Raw genomic sequence first — 26,009 nt, forward strand, 5'->3', positions numbered from 1 at the left:
TTTTCATCTTTCCCAGATGCCAGATAGCAGTCTGCACTTAGATGTGAGAGAGGCTCTTGGGATCTGTCTGTCTTAGCCTGCAGATATAATGAATCAAAAAGCTGGGCTTCCTCCTTTTTCATCCAGAAACCTCTCTTTGGTGACATTCTGTTTAGCTAAATAAGCTTCTGCTAATCTCTTCTTGTTAAGACTCTGCAAAGCCTAGAGATGTTTGAGTCTTCAAACCACCTTCCTCAACCTCCAAGGACTATGGCATGAATCTGAAGTGAGAAAGCCAAATAGTCTTCCCAATAAAGGAAAAAGGATCTGCTATCAAAAATGGATGGTAATATTCCTGACAAGTTATTGTCTAATCTACATTCCAATGCAATTTTACCATGGCTATACATGTTTCATATCTCCAATAGCAGCTCAGGTATGAAAATTTAATTCCAGGCACACAAGATGAAAGCTTCAAATGAGAATTCTATTGAAGTTTAGTTTTCCTTGGAGCATAGGACAAAAGAAATAGAGTTAATCCAGGTAAACAAATGTGCCAGGAAAATCTGCTTACTATGGTGCATCTAGAATTATTCTAGTTACTACAAATTACCCTAAAACTTAGTAACTTAAGACTACCTTTTTATTTTTTTCACAATCTTGTGGGTCAGATATTTGGAAGGGGCTCATATTAGGTTCTTTCTTGTAGGTGCAGTCAAATGTTGACTGGTGCTGCAGAATTTGCTGGACCTGCAAAACAGCTTACTCACAAGACTGGTAGGTTATTGTTGGTTTTCTGCTGGGAGATCATTGAACTGGAGTGCCTACACCTGGTCCTTCCATTATGTTGCTCTCAGTGTACGTGGATATTTTATACAAAGATTCAGGCTCCAAAAGTGAATGTCCCAGCTCATGAGATGGAGGCTACATCACCTTTTATGACTTAGAAGTCACACAGCATCACTTCTGCCACATTCTATTCATTCCATGTGAGCCATATTCTTGCCCAGATGTAAGGGAAGGGAAATTAGAATCTACCTCTTGAGAGTGAAAGGCAAGGTCAGAGAAAAGGATGTGGGATGAGAGCATTGCAATCAACTTTGGGAAATATAATCTACCTGAGAGATAACACAAGATTGGAATCTCCAGGCAAGCCAGCAAGTGCAAGAAAAGCCACTGCTGAAAGTATAACTGAAGAAGGCCCCTGGGACCCCCAAAAACATACTCAGAGGCAAAATGGAAGCTGGACATGGAGTCAGGAGGATGGCTAAGGCTTCCATGTGGGTTTTTTCTCTTTCAGGAAGTACATGAGCACCAGCAGGTCAAGAAGTTCTCTTTGTCTCCCACTTTCAGTCACCCTTGAGGATCTAACCAGGAGGGCTTTATATCAGATATCAGAACGAAGGAGAAAGCACTCATTTTATCACCAGTAGGTTAATAGGAAACATTGAAGGTTGGTACCTACAGACTACAGCAAAGATGATGTTTCCCTGAATATTCTGGGAAAAAAATGGAGCGAACTGGGTAGATCCTTCATAAAGTAACCAGGAACATATCACTGTGAGTAGAGAGAGGGAAGTTAAGGCTTGTGACAAAGTGGGGTGATATGGTTTCATTGTATTTTATTTTCAGAGGTTGTCTTAGTAAGTAGTATTTAAACACTCTCTAAGTAGTATTTACAAACTCTCAATTTCTCCACAATGGGAAAGAATGTTTTCTGTAATGCCTTAGAGACCCTCCTCCATTGAGTCACTGCACGGGCAGGAATAGAAATTTCCTGAAGACTTCTATTCCTACAACTGGAGATGAAGAGTGAGCTTTAAAGACTATAGAAGGAGTGAAATTAATGTCTCCTTGAGTGAGACACTGTTTCGGATGTCCTACTATCTCTTTTTATCTTCAAAACAATCCTAAATGTTAATAGTATTATTCTCCCTTGACAGATGAATATATACTCATCTTTCAAGGATAAATTTTGAGTAAGCTTCTCACAGTTAGTACACTGAGTCATAATTTTAAAAAGGTATGTCAAATGCCAAAGCTCTGGTCTCCATACTGCTCTTCAGTGCTTTTTAAGATCCTAGTGAAATTCTGAGGAAGTTATTTCCCATTAATATTTTTGTTGTTCTTGGTCTTCTCTAAAGTGCTATTTTTATTTTCTCCAACCTACAGAAGAAACCTCAACATAAAGAAAAACCAAGCCTGTGGCAGAAGGGAAGCTATAGACATTTCCCCTTGGAATCGTTCTGAGATCCAAAGCTGGGCAGCCAATCCCTGTAGTCAAAAGTATCTTAAGACCGTTTGAATGAGATAGTGCTACAGTTGTACTTGTAAGACTCCAGTTGAGAGACAAAAGAGAAGGGCCTAAGGCCTTCTCCTTCACAGACATTACTCCTGTGTAGATGAAAACAAGTGACAACACATGACAAATGGGACTAACAGAAAGCTCAGTGGACAAAATAATTTTAGGCCAGAAAATGGCAGAGAATGAAAAGAAAACATTCTAGGATTCTCTGCATCTGTACTCATGTATCAATTTATGATATCTATAAAATGAAATATCAGAAAATGAAATTTGATTTAGCCCTACCAGTCATTTTATTCATTTACTAATTTGTTCATATATCCAAAAATGTGTACTGAGCTTCTACTATGTGCCAGGCAGTGAAGATATATTGGTACACGAAGAAGGTGTGATCTCTGTCTTCATGGATAGTCTAGTTGGGAAAACATACAATACACAATTGAAAAAAAAATTACTGTGAATTTACCAATTCCAGTAATAGAAAAACTCATAGAGTGCAATGATGGGGATTAATATGACCTATTTCAAGAGGATCAGCAGAAAATATCTTGCTATGAGGCTGAGAACTGAGTGATACTAAGAGCCATGAGAATAGAGATCTAGGCAGATACAAGGTCTATGGGGATGGAAAGTCCAGAAGGGGAAAATATGTATTGCCTTTTAAGGGCTAGAAGAAAGTGATTGTACTGGACCGTGGAGCACAAGAAGGAACGTGGCAAGGGTGAGCTGGAGGAGATAAATCAGGCCCAGAGCATGCAGTGCCTGTGGGCCATGTGCAAAGTTTTGATTATACTCTCAGTGCCGCAGATAGCTGATACAGGCTCTTTGAAAAAGAGTGATAAGATCTGATTTACATTTAAATAGTCATTTGTGGATAAGATGGGTGTTTGAGCCTCAGCACTTTTCTGAAGGCTTAAATAATAATGAAATGTACGGTTACTCTTTCCCAGGGAGCCAATAATGGAGTAATCACCTATTATTCCAATAATGGAATATCACCTATTTCCTTCTTCTACATTTCTTTTTTCTACATTTATCAGAATCTCTGATGAGCAAGGTAACAGGAAAAGGAATTCTTGGGAACCAATCCACTCAAATTCTGAAACACAGTCCTGCTGTAACCAAGGCTAGCCCAACCAGATGGCATGATGGAGTCTCCTCAAAACAGAAGGTAGTGAGCTGGGCTCAGAGGGGTAGAGACTGAAAGAAAGAAACCAGGAGTTGGAGAAAAGGGAACATCCAAATCCCAGTTGCAGGTTCAGTGACATTGGGGTTAATATACCAGAAGTTATCATCTATAGGGGCAGTCACTTGTTCAATACAGGAGCAGATCTCAGTGTTGGGTAGAATTCCAAGACCATAGAGAATTGTCTACTTTGATGCTTTGGGGTCAGATGTGAAACCCATTCCAGGTGGCAGTAGCTGGCAAAGTCAAGGCTGCCACTGGCTAGATGAGTGTTAGGTCAAGACTTTTAGCCCAGTGAGTGCTGCTGTGAGCAGAGGAGCAGGGCAGGGGGCCATTTTGGTGGCTGAATCCCTCCTGTCATGGTTTTGGTTTTGAGGCAGCAACACCATCAAGTCCAAGTGGACATTGCTCCTTGGACCAAATAGTCATGGATGCGGAGGTTGAAGACTATTTTCTGTCCCACTGGGTGGTGGGGAGAGAGCTCTCCATTTACTTCTAAGCTAGGGTCTGCTTGGCTCAAGGTTGGGTCCAGACTGAGCCTGCATAGAGTGAGGTCAGGCTTGCTGGCAGCCGAGTTGAGAGTGGTCCTCAACCTTTGTCTTTCTGAAATGATCTTCCTTAGAAGATAATAATACTAATTCTTCTTATTATTCTCCTTTTCCTTCTTTTCCTCCTCCTCTCTTTTTCCTCCCTACCTCTCCCTCTTCTTTTTCTTCCCTTCCTCCATTCTAATTTTACTCCCCTAGCCCTTCCCCCCTTTCTCCCCCTCATTTTTCTTCTTCCTCAGTAGTATGCTCCTTGTCCCAAATAAATGAGGGTAACAAAAGATGATTCATTATATAGATATATATGCTCTTTATTTGGAGAATTTTTCTGTTAATTTTTTTATCAATGTTAAAAATGGATGTTTCAAGAGAAGATATTAGGCTAAAGATGGCTCCTAGGAGCAGAGTTTACCCTTGGCTCAGAGAACCATCTTGCACTTGCCAGCTAGATAAAGCCCTAGGATCTGCAGGAAGTCTATGGGACTGCAAGTGAAGTCAGAATTAGGGTCTCTTCTAGGTTAAAGTTCAGCTAGATTTTGGGTTAGAGACCAGTTAGTGTCTGGGTTAGTGATCAAGTTGTGGGCAGGATTAGGAAATACTTCAGATCCAGGGTTAGCTATCCTGTGGTTTGCTGAGATTCATTCTCTTTGGACATTTCCTCAGTATGTTGTAAATGTGAGTGGTTAGCCTGGGCTAGAATCTTCAAGTTGTAGGGCCAGTGACTTCTGACAATAGGATAGCACTGATGTTTTCCACTCTGACCTTGGGAGGAGATGCAGTGCTTGCTTTTGCTTATCTAATACATTTCAAAGTGTCAGGTGAAAATGTCTCAGAGGGCAAGAGAGTGATGACAGTTTTTTTTTTTTTCTTTTTCCCATAATGGTGCAGGGGTCAGGGCAGGGGGGTGAATAATAATCCTGGGTGTGTTCAGCAAAATGTGGATATCTGGTAGACTATTTCCAGCTGGTGCTTTTTGCCATAAGGTGCATATAGATGCTGCTGCTCTCTATGTCTGGGAAAAGCCTGAAATGGAGAACAGCATGATGCTGAGGTGTCATGGGACACCCCAATTCTCCAGCAGGGATCTTCCTGTTCAAGAGAAGAGAGCTAGTCATTCACAGATGGGATATGATGTTATGTGGGACAATCACTGAAATAATCAACCAGACTGCTGCATTTCCTTCTTGAAATGCTGCAGATGGGACTGCCCACTACTCAAAGAGGACGCAACTATAATCATAAGTACCATAAGAAAGAGATTTGTAACAATCAAAGTCTTCACTGGGGTAACAAAAAGATAATCTGATCTGCAGTGCCAGTTTCTGGGGTAATGATGGCACAGCACAGAAGGGGAAGATGGTGACTGCATCCTGACCATGGCTCAACATGCCTTGCATCCCACCTGATGGGAGAAAGCTTAGATATTAAATAGAGCTTATTCCTGAGTATCTTCAGCTAGCCATTGTATCACAAAACAAGTTTTCAAGGTCACAGACTCAAATGACCCCAAGAGATGGGATGAGAATAATATACTAGGGAGTGGTGACAACTTTGCTCAACTGAAGAACACGTTAGTTTGAAGCCCAACAATGAGCAGTTCTGGCAGACTGGCCATGTTTAAAATGCATGGCCAGTATTACCATATCTTTCAAGGTTTAAGAATAGCCTTGCAGAGGCACCTGGATAGCTCAGTGGATTAAGTGTCCGATGCTTGATTTTGGCTCAGGTCATGATCTCAGGGTTATGAGATTGAGCGCTGCACGGGGCTCCATGCTGGTTGGTGGAGCTTGCTTAAGATTCTCTCTTGATTCTCTCTCTTCCTCCGCACCCCACACCCACTCATGAACCTCTCTCTCTCTCTAAAAAAAAAAAAAAAAAAAAAAAAAGCCATGTATCCAGAATTTAAACTGCATATCCTGTTTTTAAAAATTATTGTATAATTTTGTTGAAAACATTGTGTGGACAGAACCTAACCCATCTGCAGTGCTATATCTGTCCTTGGGGCTATCATTTGTAACTTGGAGCTTTGCAAAGATAATGGTTCTGTGTCGTGGTTTTCCCGCTCACTCTTAATTCTCTGTGGGACTCTAGGTCGGCTGGTAAGAATAGCCACAAAGTGAGTTTTATGCACAGCAAATGAGATTGTGAATAGATGACCCAGCTGTAAGCTCCTTAGATACTAGAATAATGTGACAGATTCTCATCCCTGGAGATAGTTCTGTGTGACTAAGGGGTCTCATCCTTGGGGCATCAGGAACCAACCCATCTTGCAAGGTCTGAGCATGCATTGGGTCTTTGCCTCAGAATTTACAAAACAGCCCATGTATGTATGATGGACACAATCTAGTATGTGCTCTGTAATCTCAGCGTGATCTGATCAAATCCCTTATGTCCTCAGGCCAGGGTTGTAATTGCAACAGACAGGTGATCCAACTGTAAAGACAGGAGATTTTACAGCCTAGAGAGGACAGAGCTGAAGCTCCATGCAGAGAGGGCAGCATAGGAGGCAAAGGTTAAACATCATGCCTAGGGCCCAGCTGTGGGTTTCAGTCTCTGTGGGCTCTGGAAAACAGCTCTTGATTTTACCCATTCATTGCGGCCTACTACCTTGGGAAAATGCCTCTAAATATTTCATGGGCAGCTTGGCCCCTTTCAGAGCCTCCACAGGAAGCTCAAGTCCTCTTCCTTGTCTCATTAATTCACAAAATGTACTTGGTTTCACTTGATGGAAAATTCCTTTGTTGGAAAAGAAGAAGAGGCATTGTTGTGTCGAGAATGAAATGCTGAGAATCGCCCCAGCATCTGTCTGAGGCTGGCCAGACCTCAGGGAATGGCAAGAGAGAGTGTGGGCTGCACTAGTCGGGCCGGTGGCCTTGCAGCTCAGCCTCTGTAGTCCAAAAAGAGTTGGGGGGATGGGTGAACATTCTCTAAGACAGAGAGCCCTGATATCCCATGGGGTTTGAATTGGAGCTGTTGAAATCTCAAGTCTAAATCCTGGAAGTCTGCGTTTTGAGGAAGCTCAGGCAAGAGGGACATGCACACACACACACACACACAGCCAGAGCCCAGGATTTGGAGTACTGCCTTGGGGAGGTTGTGCTCTGTTCAGTGTCCGTGGATATATCCTTTCGTCATGAAATAGCAGACGGGTGAGATCCATGACTGCCATGCCATCTGGCATCAACTCTAGTTATCACTCCTTTCTCGTGCAGCTCAGAAGTTGATGGACGCATCTCCCATTCTGCTCTGAATCCCCAACAGAGGCCCTGGGCCCAGGCAGAGGGCATGGAGCTCGGCCACCGGCTCTTCCTTTCTCTCCATTTTTCTCAGAATGAGAAAGGGCTAGCAGCAGTTTTGGAAATTCTAGCCAATGCATTTTGAATGTGTGTCCACATCACTGACCCAGATTCACATCGTGGAAAAGTCAAGGAGTCATACTATACCTGTATAATGTCACTAAGGTCCCAGAGAAGCCCTTAGACCTGTCCCCTTCACATTAGAGAAATGGCAGATTATCCCCAAAGAATTCCTAACCAGGACAGGCACACTTATTCCAGAGAGCACACACTCACCAAGGCAAGAACATATCACAGAAACATCCATGCACCAGTGAACATCCCTTTTCCTCTACCTCTGTCAGCCAAGTGGAGGCCGCCTTATGCTGCTTCGTAACAGGCCCCATGTCTCAGTGACTTACAGCACAAAACCTTTGTTTTTCATTCATACCCCAGTATCTTTAATGGATAGAGTGTGGCTGTGTCCCACATTTTCTTTGTTCCAGGGCCCAATGAGGAAGCTCTTCATTTTTATTGCAATGAGCTATTGAGGGTTCATTATGAGGCATGCGGATCCACACCATGGCTCCTGACATTTCAGCTTATGAGTGGTATCACTTACTTTTTATCCTTATCTCTTATTGGCCAGGCAAGTCGCCAGGCCAAGTTGGAGTTACTGGGGAAGAGAAACACAATACTCTTGCATACAGGAATAGTGACTACTTGGGAAGGATAGCACTATTTCACGCCCCTATTTATTGCAGGGTATATCCTGCCTTGTGAGAAGGAAGCATAAGCCTCAGAAAAGAATCTATTTATTAACTTAACCGATATTAATTGACTATGTACCATATATCAGACATATATCAGTCTAGGCATAGGGAGTCAGACAAAACAGGATGTATTCCTATGCTTATATTCTAAGAGGAGACAAAATACAGAAATGTGAATATATAGTATATTTTTGATTGGTGCAATGAAAAATAATACAACAAAAGTAAGAGGGAAAGAAAGTTCTGGCATATGTGTATGTGCATCTGTGATGTTTATTTAAGGCTGGGAAGCTGTTGGCTGGTTTTAAGCGGCGGTCCAGCATGATCCTACTGACACGAATTCAGGCTAGAGTTGGTGGTGGTTTGGACCAAGGTGGTGGTGGTGGTGGAAAGGGGGTGTAAGAAGTAGTCAGGTTCTGAGGATATTTTGAAAACAGACAATGGATTTGTTTGGGTTTTTAAAAATTGTTTTTTTAAAGATTTTATTTATTTATTTGCCAGAGAGAGAGAGAGAGGGCACAAGAAGGGGGTAGTGACAGGCAGAGGGAGAAACAGGTTCCCTGCTGAGCCAGGAGCCCAATGTGGGACTCGATCCCAGGACCTGGGGATTATGACCTGAGCCAAAGGCAGACACTCAACCAACTGAGCCACACAGGCATCCCAGCATTGGATCTGTTGATGGATTGGTTTTGAGGCTGGCGGGAACAGAGCATGGCCACTGCATGAAGCCAAAGTTGGCAGAGGAAATGTGCCCTGTGCAGAGGGTCTCTATGGGGAAGAGCAGCACAAGGTCCCTCCCTGCCTTTCTCAACACTCTGTTACAGGCACTGAGGATTCTCAGAGGGAGCACATCCAAGCCACTGCTGGCCCAGAATTGCAGGCTATCAGCTGGCAGAGACTCTACATGTGGGGTCCAGAGGCCCTTTTGGACCGCTGGGTCTCAGGCTCTCGCTAACACTCTGAACAATGTTTGCTTAATCACACAGATCCTTATAAAACTGGCCCAAATACAGGGAGTTGCATTCAGAAGTGAAGTTAGTAAGACATCCAAACAGCCCTGAGAAGCAATTGAATTCTTTATTGACAGCTCTTTAAGAAGCACTAAATGGGGATTACTTGCTAACCCAAATCCAAAATTCTGAAATCTCTTTGAAACAAAAATGTTTCAAAACCTCTTACCCTTTCATGTAGAAGGGGCTGTAGCAGCCTCTCAAGCTCTCCTCTCACTGCTACAAACTCCCATAATAAACTGTTGGTTAACATGGCCCAGGCTGGTTCTTGACCCACTCCCCTTCTCCTGCCTCTTTGGGTCTACGGTGGATTGTATTTCTTTATTTTCCTATCATGCATAGCTTTCTGCCCTGTCCATGGTAGATTAACTTAGCCTTTCTGGTGGTCTTTCAGTTTTCTTCTCTACCATTGCCCAGATCAGTAAAGCAAAGACCAGAGAGTTTGCCAGGCAAATACCGAAATCTCCTCAAAAAGGGTAAAAGAGGCAGAAAAAGGGTGCATGGTTACCCATACATATGCCTGTTTACTCTACTAAAATTTGTATGTGCCCTCAACTCTCTTCCTATGCCAAGAGCCACCCAGGAGACCACACACCCTTCTCTGGGTCCTCACATCTGCCTGGGTCCATAGAGGGGTCTCTCGTCAAAAGTATGCCCCCCCCCCCCCCTTAAGCTCTGTCCACTGCTAAGGAATTAGACTTTGCTTCTGTTTTAACCTATTCCTCCTCCTTTCTGGGACGAGTGGGTTGATTTTCCCCTTTGAGGATTTGCCAAAAGCAAAAAAAAATCTCAACTGCCTGTCACTTAAACAAGAGGAGATTTATTAGATTTATCAGAAAGCACTGAGTGTGAAAAAGATAAAAACACAAGGTTAACTTCAGGCCAAGGAGTCTCAACTCCTGTCCAGTCAGTCCTCCCCAGGCAATCATTTCTTGGGCCCCACGGCAGTCTTGCTGGGCCCAGCCCGGACCCCCAGAGGGCATCCAGGAAAAGGAATCCCAGGCTCCCGAGGTGCCAGAGCTGCAGCCTGGGGGGCTCACCTAGTTCTGTGGGTCGAAGTTTACTTCAGAGCTTCAGTGGGATGAGGGGCTGTGATTTGACATTGTTGCTGCCTTCTCCCACTTGTGTTGTGTGCTGTCTGTTCAGGGGTGTGGGGGGGCTGGTTACCCCCACCCCTGCTGTTAGCTACAAGGGCACGGAGGGTGGAAGTCAGCTTTCAACTGGAGTTAAGGATGTGGAGGGGCAGGGTCTGTCACCGCCGCCACTTTAGTCCCCCGGGAGCACTGACGGTAGCAAAGTGCGGTAGCGAAGAGATGAAGCTGAAAGTTCTATACAAGTAGCAATCAAAGCTTATTTAGTATCTCCTTAAACACACAGCCCTAGATCCCCTTGGGCTGAAAAACAACAGCCATTTCCATGGTTACAGAGACCCATTTTCAAGGAAAAAATACAAAAATGTTTCGAAATGAGTGGTCAGAAGAGGAAAGGCTGTTTGCGCATGTACGTATGATGTGTGTGTGTGTGTGTGTGTGTTTATCCTGCTATGTGCCCTGATCCTTTCCAGTGTCCTGTTCCAAAGCAGAATTATATATTGCACTTATAAGACAGCAAGCTCCGTGATGACAGGCGTCATGTTTATTATGCTCATTTCTGTACCCTCTGAAGGGATCCTGCCAGAGTTAGGTGTGTTGAATTGATGGAAGCAGAGAGAATCATCAGGGTCACTATAGTTCCATCTGTTTGAATGAACACTTGCACGCTCCCTGGCTGTGCTTTACCTACAGTATTAGATGTCCACAGATGATCTAATGCCAGAACGGAATTTGAGTTTGTCACGCCTCCTGAGATGTTTGGATTTGGACCACGACCCTGACCCAACAAAGGATAGGCTGAAAGCAAGCCTCGGCTCATGACCCACATATTTCCACCTTCATCCCTCTTCTCCCTCAGCAATAGTTCAAGCAAGAAGTACAAAAAAGGTAACAGTGGAAAAGTGTCACTTAAAAAAGAAAAGCACCCTGAAGATTCAGTGTCCAAGATAAAGAATGACTCTTCTGGATCTTGGGCCTCACTTTCCTATGATAACCATTCAACAGCCCCCACAAAGCTGGTCCTTACTTTATTTCTTGGTACAATATGGACTGGGATGGGGCAGAAGCCAGGGCATGAGAGAGCAAGATGTTTGCCAGGAACAGGTCACATGGCTACTTGCTTGTGTGACATGCAGTATTGATGGAAAGAGGGATGGATGGCAAGACATACTCACCAGGGGGCATGGAGGAACTTCCCCCAGAATGTCAAAGCATGTCCCTGAGGGGTGTGACCAAATACAAAAGAATTGTAGAGTATCAGGAATACAGAGGCAAGGACTAAGCTGTTCAACAAGGAATTCTGCTGGCCACTCTGGTCTGTTTTTATGGAGCATAGTTTACATGCTTTGCCCTCTACTGTCCTCAGTATTTTAAGCAGATATATAGCTTTCTATTGTGTGATTGTACTTTGCGTCACTATACTCATCTGTTATGAATGGGCATTTAGACTCTTATCCTTTGTTGTTGTTAGAAACAGTGCTCTCAGGGGCACCTGGGCAGCTCAGTTGGTTAAGCTTCTGCCTTCGGCTCGGGTCACAATCCTGGGGTCCTGGGGTTGAGCCCCGAGTTGGGCTTCCTGCTCAGTGGGGAGTCTGCTTCTCCTTCTCCCTCTCCCCGCTGCTCATACTTTCTCTCTCTCAAATAAATAAATAAAATCTAAAAAAAAAAAAAAGAAAAGAAACAGCACTCTCATATGCATCTCGCATTACAACTTGTACTATTATTTCTTAGCATAGATTTCTAAAATTTGAATCATCAGGTCATCAGTGAAGGCATTTTTAATTAAAGTAGATATTGCAAAGTTACAACCTGGAAATTTTATAGCAATTTAAACTCTCATCAGCCAGTACATGAAAAACCCTCATTGTACTTCCAATAGCAGTCATTATAATTCTTTCATAGTTTTGCTTATCTGATATGTGACAATCAATATCTAAATATTTTGTGTTTATTTTTTAATAAATTAAGTGCACTATTTTTTCATAATTTATAAATTCTTGATATATCTTTTTATGGAACTTTTAGTAAAATTGCTTACCCTTTTTTCTTATTGAATTGGTATTGGTACTTTTTCTATTTGCAAGAATGTTTTGCATATAATGGATAAGGAATTTGTGTCTGTTATTCATGTTGCAAAATTTTTCTAAGACAGAAACCATGTTCATTTTTCACATTATAGTTTTTGTATCATTTCACACAGCGCTTGGCCCAGAGTGGGCACTCAAAAAATATGTGTTAAAGGGATGAACAGATGTACCACACTATGGAGTTTATAAATGCAAAGACCCTGCTTAACTTGCAGCCTTTTGTCATTGACTTATTGACTACTATCAACCCCCCTTCCACCTGAGCCTGAGTATATCTTTTTCCATCCTTAGACCAAGACAGTTCTTCCTTGGTAAAACTCCAGTCTTTCCTGGGTGTGTTCCTCTTAGATCATCTATGAACTTCTTACTGATGTGAGCACTTATCCCCTCCAGCTTATTGATTGGAAATGACGATTGCCCAAGGAGTGATCTCCAGTGATGAAATGCAGGGTTCCTTGCATATGTCAGCTTTGTTCTGTTAGCAATGACTTTATCATTAAATAAGATATTCAGTATTATTTCTTTGGGGCTTAGCTGATCATCTGTGGCCTCTGGCAATTATTTGTACATTCGCTCCTTCAAGTGAAACATCTCCTTCATACAGAGGGAAGATTTTTAAAAAGTTGATTTAACCTCAATATAATACAGTAATCACAACATATGTATGATAATTCTTTTATGTTAACCACCCAAACTACTAAGAAAGACCATAATACAAACAAATGTCAAACTACATCTTCTTCAGTGGAAGAACTCAAACAATCTTTAAAGACAATCTTAGCCTCATTTTAACATTCCTAGGAAAAGCCAGAATTATATCATCTTTTGTCCAAAGACATGGAACATCTTGGTACTGATAGAAGGAGAGCTATGAATACTGCTGGATACTTGGAATTTAACAGCATACCTATGCTGTCATTTTTAAAGCACTGAGCTGGACACTGGATCGATCGCCTTAGTGCTAGTTCCCCTTCTGGAGGACTCATAGCAGATGAGCCCAGCCTTCTTCTCCCCCCACCCCAAATAATTTGCCAAACCCCCAACCTATATGGGCCCCGTGAGACAGGAAGAAAAACACAAATAAATTTCTAGGGATGCATGCCTTTAGAGCAGGAGGCTTGTTAAAGAGGAAAAGATTCTGATTAATTTCTTCATATCACATATACCATACTCAGTGTCAAAGGGTTGAGGGTGGGGAATCCTTAATGGATCAGGAAAGTGAAAATTGTTGGTATACCAGTACACATTTTCTTCCTATTAAAGCAAAACACACACACCACCACCACCACCATCACCACCACCAAACTTCTGTAGAGGAGGTCAAATATATTCATAAAGATTCTGTTTATTTTGATTCACCCAGAAATTCTTACATATCCAGTATGTGCCTAGAACTGCACAGGATAAAGGAAAAGATAGATTTTTCTGCCTTGGGAAAACTGGAATCTGACTGATGAGTGGAGGCTTGCACATTACAATTAGAATATTACATTAAAAAGCATGTAAAACATGGTGCTAGTTTCAATTCCATTGAACTTGAGAACCAAATTTTAGTGCAAAATGCCTGCAGAGTACTGTAGAATATAAAATAAAATAAGTGCCTGTACCCTGGAAGTTTACCATTAAATTGCAAAGTGTGTACACAGACAGTAAATGCCTAGGAAATTCATGAACATAATAAGCTCCATCAGCAAGGAGGGAATGATCTTATAACAGAATGGGACTCTCTCCATGGGCGTTAGTGAGGATAAGTGTTCCAAAACACATTTTTAAACTCTGTATGCCTGAGTTTCCTTAGCTGGAATGGTCTCTCCCATTGACAAAGTGAACCAGTGGGCATGAAAACATCATGTCACTGCCCAGAGCAAGCTGTTGGGATACTGTAAGAGTCCCTGCAATGTTAATCTCTTAGAGGTAAGAACGGGGATGAGCAGGAGGGGACAGAGTGGATACATTCTTTACTACTCTTGGATTAAGGTCAATAGCTCCTATTTTACTCAACCACCTAATCTCTCAGGGTCTATCCTACCTGTCAGTCTACTATTGATCTTATTTGGGGAACTAGCTCTCTTTGTGACCTGAACCAAGAAAATGCAGACAACCAGGGACAGCAGAATCTCAGCCTGACAAACAAGGACAGGAGATACACAACATGTGAGGTGAGAAAAGTCATGAGCAGAGGCTCTGCCAGCATCCGTACATTGAACAGAAGTGGATGTCAGGACCTTTGGGGAAACTGACAGACTGAAGGAGATCAGAACTACAGTTATATTTTCCAGGTATTACCATGAGCTCTCTATTTTTTTTTTCCTAAATCTATCCTTGCTTTAGTTTGTTTTGACCTAACAACTAAAGACAAAGAGTATTAAGAATGTTTGTTTTCTATTTGAACCCAGATAGAATCTGATACTATGAAATATTTTACTTCAAACAAATAACCATACCCATCAAATAGCCATATAAAAAGTTGGCTTCCAGGAAAGCAAGCCACTAAAGTCAAATAAGAATCCCTTTAAAACATCTCACCAGGTTAAGTGCATGGCTCAGAATTCAGGCTGGACAGGAGCCTGGGAGACATAGACCCATATGAACTGTGGGAGAATCTAGCTGGGTAGGGTATTGTCCTACATCTTGGAAGCTGTCCAAGAGACACATGGTTACTTCCTTGCTCTGACTTCTGATTTGCCACATGGAATTGCCTTTCATCTTCCTGATTCTGGCAAGATGATTTTTAAGCTGATATTAAAGTATGGACAAAGGCAGTGGGAAAATCTGCAGTCACAGCATATTTATAATTTAGGGACATCCATGTATTATGCAAAATAGTTCTTTTTTTTTTTCCAAACCAAAGATGATGAGTGACAACAGAAGGCTTCCCTGTGGTTCTGCTGGGGAAGAGAAAAGAGAATCATTTAGGACAGCTGACAGGGAGGGATATAAACCCCATTCCCAAGCTTCTGCCACTCATTTTCTTGTCTGTCCACCATCTCCTCGGTGGAAAGCCAGACAAGAGGTGGGCTTGGCCAGTTGGACCCTGGAGTCATATAGGAAATGGCATATCTTCAAGGACCGGAAAGCAAATACAAAATTTATGTTGTTTGAAGGTGGTGTGTTTTAATCCAGATAGGCAATTCTAAACACAGCTATCAGACAAGGGGGTTGGGATAGCATGAAAGTGGTATTCTTGGAAAAATATTAGAAACCTAGTAGGGCCAAAGGGGATCTTAGAGAACTAAGAATGTTAGTACTAAGGGCGATAGATTTAGGGTAGAAATTCCATTGTCTACGGTCCCATGTACCTGGCTGATTTGTGATTGCAGGGGTTTGTAGGAGTTTAGTAGGACGATTCAAAGGACTGGGCCAGAGAGCTCCTTCCTTCCCACAATTAAAGACCCATGTCTTCCTTGCCCCATGGTGTCAAATGGAGGTTTTCGCTGTCATTTTCTAGGAGGAAGTTAAGGCTGGTTACACACAAAACCCAAGTTCACTGAAAAAGAGAGTAAAGGCCCTACCAGTCTGTGACAACCTCTGACCTCCCAATAATTTATATTTAGAGATATGAGTTGTGTGTTTGTCTGTCTACTTGTCTGTCTAGCTTGGCTACTGCCACTGTTAGAGTGGACCCTGAGCATCCGTAATCTTCAGTGTTCTTGGGGCAGGCACAGACAGATTCCTTTGGATGTTAATTCATTGAAGAGGAAACAAGCACAAAAACTCCAAAGAGTGGAATGATAGGAGGCTTAAAATGATATGTTATTCATGGTAAGAACTGTGTTCTATCCTGGAGGTTCCTAGTATACCTGCAAACCACGTGGTCCTTGGACCGTTCCTCAACCTGGATTCTCAGACCCCACCATTTAGGCAGCTTTAGGTGAGCACTGTTTCGAGGTCTCTGGGGTCCTGCATTCATGCTTCCTTCTACCTGGGACACTCAAGATCTTCACTCTGGCAGGCACTGTCTCCAATGCAGACTTTAGGCTTTGTCAACCTTTTGGAGTACCTCTGCCTGACCGTGACCCTAAGTACTAGTCCTTTCCCTGTGACCTATTGGGCTCAACTGAAGTGTACTCAGCCACACTTGGTGGTAAGGCTATGATCCTCTTCACAGACTTCTGCTTTTGCATGTGAGCCTAGACAGACATCTGGGAAAGAGCAACCCATGCGTTTGAAAATACCATAAATCTCTCTTCCATTTGTTTAGCAATCAATGTGTTGCTCCTTTCTCTCCTTTCTAGAAGAGCTATCTGCTCTGACTACTCTTGTCCCTTCCCTCCCATTTCCTCTATGGCCCACTGTGGTCCGGCTTCCTTTCCCAGCACCTCACAGAAAACTGCTCTCTGGCTCCTGACCCCGTCCACAGGTATCTGAGACTTCTCTACCACGTTTGACACAGCAGTCCGCTCTCCAGTGAAATCCTCTCATCATTTGCTTTTCTTAACATTACACTCTTCGGGGGTTTCCTCTGTGGCCCCCATTGGTCTCTCTTTCTCCACCTGTCCCACAAACTGCTTGGGTATAAGTCCCAGCTCATCCACTTCCATTCCTGGACAAGTTTTTAAACTCTTTGCGAGCCAGCTTCCTGCACAGCAGAGAAACAATCATGGCACCTAACTTACAGGAGTGTTGTAGGAATTAAATAAATGGTTATATGTAAGGTGGTCACACGGGGAGCATCTATCTACATCTATGTATCTGCATTACATGTATCCTGTTTTGATTATTAGTCTCTCCTCCTCTCTACAAGCTTGAACTACCAGCTCAAGAGTCTCAAATCTATTTCAGTAACTTAAAACTCACCTCTAAGCCTTAGACCCCTATTTCCATTTTTCTGCATTCCTGGATATACCAGAAGAACATACAAATCAGTATGTCCAAAGCGAAACTCATTATCTCCTTCCTAAAACCAGCTCTTACCCCTGCATTCCATATCTGGGTTAATGATGCTGCCATCCACTGGCTTGTCATAATTAGAATTGTCAGAGTCCTTATCTATCACTCCTCTCACCTTCCACAGTCAATTGTGAACCAAGCCCTATTTATCTTTCAAAATATTTCTTAAATCTTTTCATAATCCTTCCTTAACCATCAAAGCTCCAGTTCAGTCCCTCATCATCTCTTACTTGGACTCTTACAATAATTTCCTTTCTCTATTTTTACTCCTTTATTCAAATCTTTTTTTTTTTTAATAATAATGTGTTTCATTCCTGTTCTTAAAAAATAAAATAAACAAAACAACAGCAACAACTGGAGTACCTTCCTGGAGTCTCTGGTACCTAAAGGAGGCAGGGCTGTGCAGCCCCATCTTCTCAGCCCTGAAAACTGCCCCTAATGCCTCTGAACTCGCATTTACCACTTTGCATCAGAAGTATCTAAATCTCTGGGACTGACGAAGGAAAAAAAAAATTTGTGATTTACAGACAAGTCACACCCTTTCATCTGTCTTGATTATGGTTTTCCCCTTTCCTCTGACAAAAATCTTACTCAGATTTAAGGTCTAAATAATACAGCATTCCACAAGTATATAAATACACTGGGAGTCTGCAACTTTTTCTACATTTATATATTTTTTTTAGTTAAGTCCAATTTAATTATGATTTTGTATAATTGACATTATATTTTATACAATTGATGTACAAGAAACTGCACATAATATAATTTTCTTGAACACTTTGTGTATTATATTTTTGTATAATTGACATATAATAAATTGTACATAAGTATATAATTTGATAAGTTTCAGAGACGTATATACACCCATGAAATTATCAAAAGAATCAACAGAATAAACATCCATCATTGCCCCTAAAAAAACATTTTCTCATGGCCCTAATCCCTCCCTGATATTCCTTCAGGCCTTTCCTCCCCATCCCCAGGCAATCACTGATTGAGTTTCTGTCATTATAGATTAGCGTGGATTTTCTAGAGCTATATATAAATGGAATCATACAGTATGTAATTTTTATATCAAGCTTCCTTCAGCATAATTACTTAAAAACTGCTGTTTGTTGAAATTGTCCATTCCTTTTTACTGCTGAGTAGTATACCATTGTTTAGGTATATGGCTATATATATTATCCATTGATCTGTTGATGTACATTTAGATTCTTTCCAGATTTGGCTATTTCAAGTAAGTGAATGAACATTCAGAAAATTCTTATTGTTTATATGCTTTCATGTATCTTGGATAAATACCTAGAGATGAGATGACTGAATTATAAATTGGTATATGTTAACTTTCTAGGAAAATGTAAAAATGTTTTCCAAAATGTGCCATTTCTACATTTTCACCAGCTGTATATAAGAGTTCCAGTTGCTCCAGATCCTTGCCAACACGTGGTATGACCAGTCTTTCAAATTTTACCTATCCTAGCAGATGTGAAGTGGTATCTCATTGTAGTTTTAATGTACAATTCCTAGAGACTAATGATGTTGAACATCTTTTCAATGGCTTACTTGCCATCATACATTTTTTTTTTCCTGAAACATTTTGCCCATTTTCTTGTTGGGCTGTTTGTTTTCTTATCATTGAATTTTGGGACTTCTTTATATATTCTGGATATGATTCACTTATCATGTATATAGTTTGCAAATATCTTCTCCCAATCTGTGCTTGTTGCTTCATTCTGTTAACAAATACGTTTGAAGAGCAGAAATTCTTAATTTTGATGACATCTAATTTATCATGATTTTTAAACATTTTATGGACTATATTTATGATGTTTGTATTAGTTTCCTAGGGCTTCTATAACAAAGTGCCACAAACTGGGTGCCTTCAAATAATAGAAATTTATCGTCTCACTACTCTGGAGCCTTGAAGACTACAATCAGAGTGTTAGTGGGGTTGCTTCCTTTGGACAGCTGTTAGGGAGAATCACTTCCATGCATCTCTCCTAGCTTCTGATGGTTTTCTGGCAGTCTCTGGCAATCCTTAGCTTATAGCTCTATCACTCCAGTCCTCTCCTTTCACCTGGCATTCTCCCTGTGTCTCTTCTCCAAGGCTTCCCTCTTTGCATATCTGTCTATGTGTCCACATTTCTCCTTTTTATAAAGACACCGGTCATATTGTAGTAGGGCCCACCTTAATTATCTCATTTTAGCTCAACTAACACTGTAAAGACCCTATTTCTAAATAAGGTCATGTGCTGGGGATTGGGATTTCAACATATCTTTTTGGGGGGTGGGTGGGGAGAGGGAGGCACAATTAAATCCTTAACAATATTGTATTTAAGATACTTTCACCTAGGCTCTGCCAGTTGAATGTCTGACTCTTGATCTTGGCTCAGGTCTTGATCTCATGGTTGTGAGTTTGAGTCTGCACTGGGCTCCATGCTGAGCATGGAGCCTACTTAAAATAAATAAAATAATAAAAAATAAAAGATACTTTCACCTAACCTAAGTCACAAAGATTTGTCCCAATATTTTTTTCTAGAAGTTTTACAGCTTTATGTTTTAAATTATACATTTATGATCCATTTGATCTTTGTGTATGGTTGGGAATTATGCACTAAAGTTCTTATTCTTATTTTTTGCATAGATTATCCAATTGTTCCACCACCACTTTTTGAAAAGACTATCCCTTCTCCGTTAAATTGCCTTTGCATTGTTGTCAAAAATCAGTTGTCCATATTTGTGTGGGTCTGTTCCTTGACTCTTGATTTTGTCTCTCTTTACATCAATCTCACACTGTCTTGACTGCTGTAGCTTTCCTTTCAAATAGATTCTCTCTATCAGTATCTCTCATTTTCTCTGAAACTCCAACGAATCTTATGTTAGACCTTTTAATTTTGTATGTTTATCAAATTTCTCCCCAAATGTCTGTGTCTTTGTTATTATTCTTCATTCCTTCTCATTTTGTTTGATCCCACCCTTTAATTATTTGACTCTTCAGCATTGTTGAATGAGCTGTTGAACTGAGATATTGCATTTTTAACTTTAATTACTAATTTTGTTCTACTTCTCAAATTTCGATTTGATAATTCAAAAAATCTATTTTAGTTATATTTTCTTGTTCCTTAGTTTCATTTTCTTTTTCTTTTTCAAGCTTAGATTTTGAATTGATAATTCCAATATTGGACATTTTGTAGATCTTATTTCTTCTATTCTTCAATGATGGTGTCTTTTTTTTTTTCTTTGCCTTTTTTTTAAGATTAGCTATCATTATTTATTCATTTTTTAGAATTTGAGTGTAGTTGACATAATGTTATATTAGTTTCAGGTGTGCAACATAGTGATTTAACATCTCTATATGTTATGCTACATTCATCAAAAGTATAGCTACCATCTGTCACCATACAATGCTATTACAATATCATTGACTCTATTTCCTATTCTGTGCCTTTTATTCCCATGAATTATTCATCCCATAACTGGAAGCCTGTACCTCCCACTGCCCTTCACCCCCATTTTGCCCATCACCCTACCCCCTTCCCTCTGGCAACCATCAGTTCTCTGTATTTATGGGTCTGATTCTGCTTTGTGTTTGTTTGTTTTTTCATTTGTTTTCTTTTTTAGATTCCACATATGAGTGAAATCATATGTTATTTGTCTTTCTCAGTCTGACTTATTTCAATTAGCATAATACCTTCTAGGTCCACCCATGTTGTCACAAATGGCAAGATGTCTTTTGTTTTCATCTTGAACCAGGAAATCTCATTCTTTATATAATGAAATTCTTTTACATTTTGAATTTCCTCTGTTTCAGGGCAGATTTGCCATTTTTTTTCTATAAAACTTGAGGTTTTCTGTTTTTTTTTTCATTTTTTAAAAAACTTTAAATTTTTAAAAAGATTTTGTTTTTTTGATAGAGAGAGAGAGGGAGTGCACGTGAGGGAGAGCACAAGCAAAGGGAATGGCAGAGATAGAGGGAGAAGCAGGTTCCTGGCTGAGCAGGGAGCCCAATGCGGGGCTCGATCCCAGGACCGTGGGATCATGACCTGAGCTCAAGGCAGACACTTAATGACTGAGCCACCCAGGCATCCCTTTTTTTTTTTTTTTTCATTTTTTAAACCAACGTCATTGATACATGTAAGAAGAATTTTTTGCTGTATTCACTAATAACTTTTACTAGTTTTCAGCAGTTAGGTTCATTAGGCCATCTACTTCTTAGACCATCCAAAATAGAAACATCTAGGCTTTTGTTTTTTATGTAACAATTTGCCTGATGATTCATGTGCCAAGAATGCAATGATATAGTTAAGACCTCACTGAATACGCACATATTTAAGCCTCTGTCTTCACTAAATGTTGTCTTATGTTTATCACTGATGTTGCTCTATACCCTGTAAATATCAACTCAGTTTTTTTCATGATAAATATAGCCATAATTTAATATTAATATTCTCCAAATCATTATTGGCCCTTTAAGTTTTTATTGTACATGTGATATTTATTTTGGGGTAATCAAAATTGTCTTTTTTTTTTCCCTCTTTCCTCCCTGCAGAAGTTGAAGAAATATACAGTTCTATTTTTTTAGAGAGCTATTGTTTTATTTTTTAAATATTTAACTACTCAGCTATCAGGAATTCATCTTTTTGTGTTAGGTGAGTGTCTGAGCAAACCCCTGTTTACAGCCTCCTGAGGTAGGAGCCATAGTGATTCAGCCCATTTCTTCACTCTTCATGTCCTGATTATTCATTCTCGTCAAGGTTCAACAGAAAGTAAGACAAATGTGCACTCTGAGATAATTGTTTTGCTCATTATTGAAAGATAATGCCACTTTTCGTACATTTACTTTACTTCCTCTAAATATCTACAATCTTGATTATTACATTGAAATTTGCTTTTGTTTTGAAATGTTTAAAAATAGACTAGATGGAAAAAATACACCTAAAAGACTACAAAAAAGGAGATTCTCACTAGCTGTTTTAAAATCAGCCTATCATATAGGAAATACATCTGATGCACAGGCATCTCAAATGAAAGTCTCATTCAACAACTATTACTAGAATTTAGTAGAACTTGTATAGGCAAATTGACCTGGAGCCTGAATTCTCAGCGACTCCCAGGGTCCACAAATACCCTTTGACTTTTCCCTCAGGAAATGGTTTTGCTAAGTCGGATCTCCATGAATTTCCTTTTAAAATCTCTGTGGCCTGCAAAGTCTTTGTCCCCTCTAGTAGGAGGCTTGTCATCCCACGGTCTGCACTGAGGCTACACCTGTGTGTACGGGCTTTGGCATCCATCTCTGAGAACACTATTTCAATCTTTGATGCAGAGAGCATTTTTAAATACAAGTTGCCTAACAGATTCTTATTAATAATAATGAAAACTATCCATACGTTGATAATAGTTTCATGGAAAGTTTCCAGACCCCCTAAATCAAAGTAGGTTAAATTATTTCATCGGAAGTTGCTAGTGTTAATCATTTTGAATAATGTCTAATTTTATGATATGGTTTTCTTTATTTACTAAAATGAGAATTAGGAATGCTCATTTAGTTCAATTCAGTCCATACCTCTCCAGCTATATAGGCTAATGTAAAGGCTCTGGTTGTTAGCTTTGAGGCCTGTGGCCCTAGCCTGACAACTCTGTGGACAAGGTCACTGGTTGCAGGAGAGGCTGTCTGATGCCTGGGGAATGGAGGCTGCTGCCACCAGGGGGAACATCTTTTCTTCCTGCCTCAAGTGGCCTGGCCCATTGGTGGCTGGGCCCTTGTGCTGGGGCTTTGCTATTATGTGGCTCTAGGTTCATTAGGAAACTCTTCCTTTACCTATACAGAGATTTTGTTTTCTAACTTTCTTTATTCAAACATGAAGGGGTTTTCACCCCCTAAATAGCTCTCTTGTCTGTCTACTGTCATTGATGCCCATCACTGCCCACTGCCTGCTCATTACTTAGAAAGCAGATAAAGTACTGCAAAGTCTCAAAACAGAGTAAACACCCAATAGTTGCTAGATTTTGTTAATATCAAGAACATTATTGAATGAATTAGATATACATTCTGTGTAAGACGATATAAATGGCTAGCACATGACTGAACAATGCCACTGTGGCAGAGAATATAACAATTTATCCAGTTAATTTTCACAGCAGAATTGTGAGGGAAGTGCTGTTATTATTACCATTCCCATTTACATACGAAGAGATAAGGCCTAGAGAGAGGTTAATAAAAATGTTCCAAGTCATAAGACAAATCCATGGTGAAGCGGGATTTGATGCCAAGCAGTTTGACTCCAGAGCTTTCACTCTTAATCACTATTCCAAACCCTCCCCCAAAGCACTATGTTGTTTCCCCAATATATATATTTCTTGAATTAATGAAATTTAAAAATATTATGTAGATTGCCTCTCTCTAGAGTATATAGATCTAGGTATATACAGTGTGAGAGATTATAGGAATGTCCTGACCCAAAAGATCATTAGAACTTTGCAATTTCTGAAATTCATTGTGTTGGGTACAGAAAATGTCATAGTCATGGATATGGAGTAATGGCTTGGGGATACCACAGACAGAAAGATGTGCATTATAAAGTAATGTTCCTGGAGAAGGGTCATATGCCCTGGGAAGAGAGACAGAGAAATGCTAACAGGAGAGTCAGGAGGCCACATGTGTAGGGAAGCCAGACCTAGGGATAAGGCAGATGTCTTTCTCATTCTGTTTCTGCCAACTATTAGCTGGCTCATTCAGTCAATAGTTTATCCATATCTGTTCAATGTTTGTTACACTCCTGGTGTGTTCCAGGGAACTGCTATTTCCTTCTTAAAAAAAAATTATTTATTTATTTGAGAGAGAGAGAGTGTGTGCGCGAGTTGGGGGAGGGGAAGAGAGGAGAGAATCTCAAGCAGACTCCCTGCTGAGCAGGGAGCTGAACTTCAACTTGCTCTTAAATAAAATTATCATGGTAGTTACTACCGTGAAAGATGTTTGAGAAAAGTCAGTAGGAAATATGGAAAGGTGTGACCCAGGGAACTTCTGTGTATGGCTTTCTAACCTTTTACCAGGCTATCCCTAGCCAGGGGCCAGAGGATGGGCTCAGTCATATTGGAGGTGTCAGAAGAGTTATGATAAACCCCAGTAGGAGAAAGGAGTAGATCATCGGAGGTAGGTACAGGGTAAGGTTTGGGGCAAGTCGGTGGGACCAAAGACAGATATCTAACTCAGGTCAGGAAGCCAGGGATTTGAGGTCTGGCACCAAAGGAAAGTATGTTGAGATCAAGTTAAGGGATGGGGCAGGACATATTCCTAATTGTTACCTTGATCACTTGCTAGTGTTTGAGGTTCATGTCTGGCTAGAGTCTGGCTAGAGTCTGAGAATGTATACTGTTAGAAGAGAGAGACTGTCCTTCACTCATGGTATCTTTGAGGGAATTTTCCCCCAAGGATGCTCTTGGCCTACTGTCCCACCTTTTACTCATACCTATTAAGATGGAATGAGTTATTTGGGAAGGTGATAACAACCACCAGTCCACCTTTCTCAATGGATAATCTACTCAATCGATAATCTATTAAAGATTCTAAGCACGAGGTATGGGTTTTTGTTCTTCTTTCTCTCCCAGGAGCAGTGGGAGACAGTGACCTGTGCAGATGCATCTACTTTACAGACTCATATTCGCCTCAGATATGTGGCTTGCGAGTTTAGACCAAGGTTTCTCACCCTTGGCGCTATTGATGTTTTGGGCCAGATGATTCTTCACTGGGGGCAGAGTACAGTTTGAGAGCTCTCCTGCACATTGTAGAATATTTAACAGCATCTCCGCCCTCCCACCCACTTGATGCCTATAGCATCCCCACAGTTATACTAACCTAAAATGTCTCCAGGCATTGCAAAATTGCATTCCCTCCTTAAGAACCACTGCTCTAGAAAAATGTGGGGAGTTGGCAGACTATTTGACCTGACACCAAATTGTGTCATCTAATTTAGCTTCAACAACAAAGCTGATATTTTGGGCTCCATTTTTTCTCTTCCTTTAAACAATTTACAACTTATTCAGAACCAAGATGAAGGTCTCTTCAGAGAGCTCAGGGAGTTGCTTAGGGTGGGTGCGCAGATCCCAGTTGGAGTAGACTTCTGTCCCATGAGTGCTTCAAACCTAGAATAATTATTCCTCTCACAGACAGTGTTTGGTCAGTTATAAATAGAAAGGGCCCTGAGCCCTACCACTGACCCAACATTTATGGCTAAAGTTCAAGGGGAGACTCCATTCATTTTCCTGAATATCCAACTCTCATGGGTCATGTAGCTTCAAAAGCTCGGTCAATGGCAGGTACTGACCCCTTAGCAAGTTAGCAGCCTCATCTCAGTAGCCAGCTGGTAGGTAGACTAGTTGGCTCTGGTCCCAGTTACATTTTCTGGAAAGGCAGAGATAAATTTTTTTTTTGAGGTGGAAGAAGTTCTCCGTGAGGCTTCTGTGAGCAGTCAAAAGGCAAGGCTGGGCCTGTGAAGTTTGGATTGGACATTCCAGAGGCTGTTTGCCAAACTTGGGCCATGTTCCCAGCTGAGCATCACCCACGGGCACTGTGCCCCAGACAAGCCCAATCCACACAGCAGAGAAGCTTCGTTTTCAGCTCTATAGAGGCAGCAGCCCTTAGGCTAATTAATAAATCATCAACGCATTTGTGGTGTGAAAAATGAAATATTTATGCTTGCCAGAGTAATATTTCTGTCTTGTAGCCCCATGCTCTGTTGATGCCTGATGGAGGATGAAGTAAATACCAGCTGGTATAGAATGAGTGGAATATAATTACTCTCCACAAAGTTAAGTGAATATTAAAACACAGAAGTCACAGGCACTGGCACTCATCCCTCCTCAGCTCCACTG

At 41.0% G+C, this 26,009-nt stretch overlaps 1 long non-coding RNA gene across 1 annotated transcript in view; it reads left to right on the forward strand.

Moving 5' to 3' along the window:
* Positions 1–26,009, forward strand: part of LOC118022465 — a 51,155-nt gene that overhangs the window by 2,914 nt on the left and 22,232 nt on the right. Inside the window, exon 2 of the long non-coding RNA XR_004682500.1 lies at positions 689–756. This is a non-coding gene — a long non-coding RNA (uncharacterized LOC118022465). The remainder of the gene's footprint in view (positions 1–688; positions 757–26,009) is intronic.

This window comes from Mirounga leonina, unplaced genomic scaffold (assembly GCF_011800145.1).
Source record: "Mirounga leonina isolate KUSES-001 unplaced genomic scaffold, KU_Mleo_1.0 Mir_114, whole genome shotgun sequence".
Lineage (NCBI taxonomy): Eukaryota > Metazoa > Chordata > Mammalia > Carnivora > Phocidae > Mirounga > Mirounga leonina.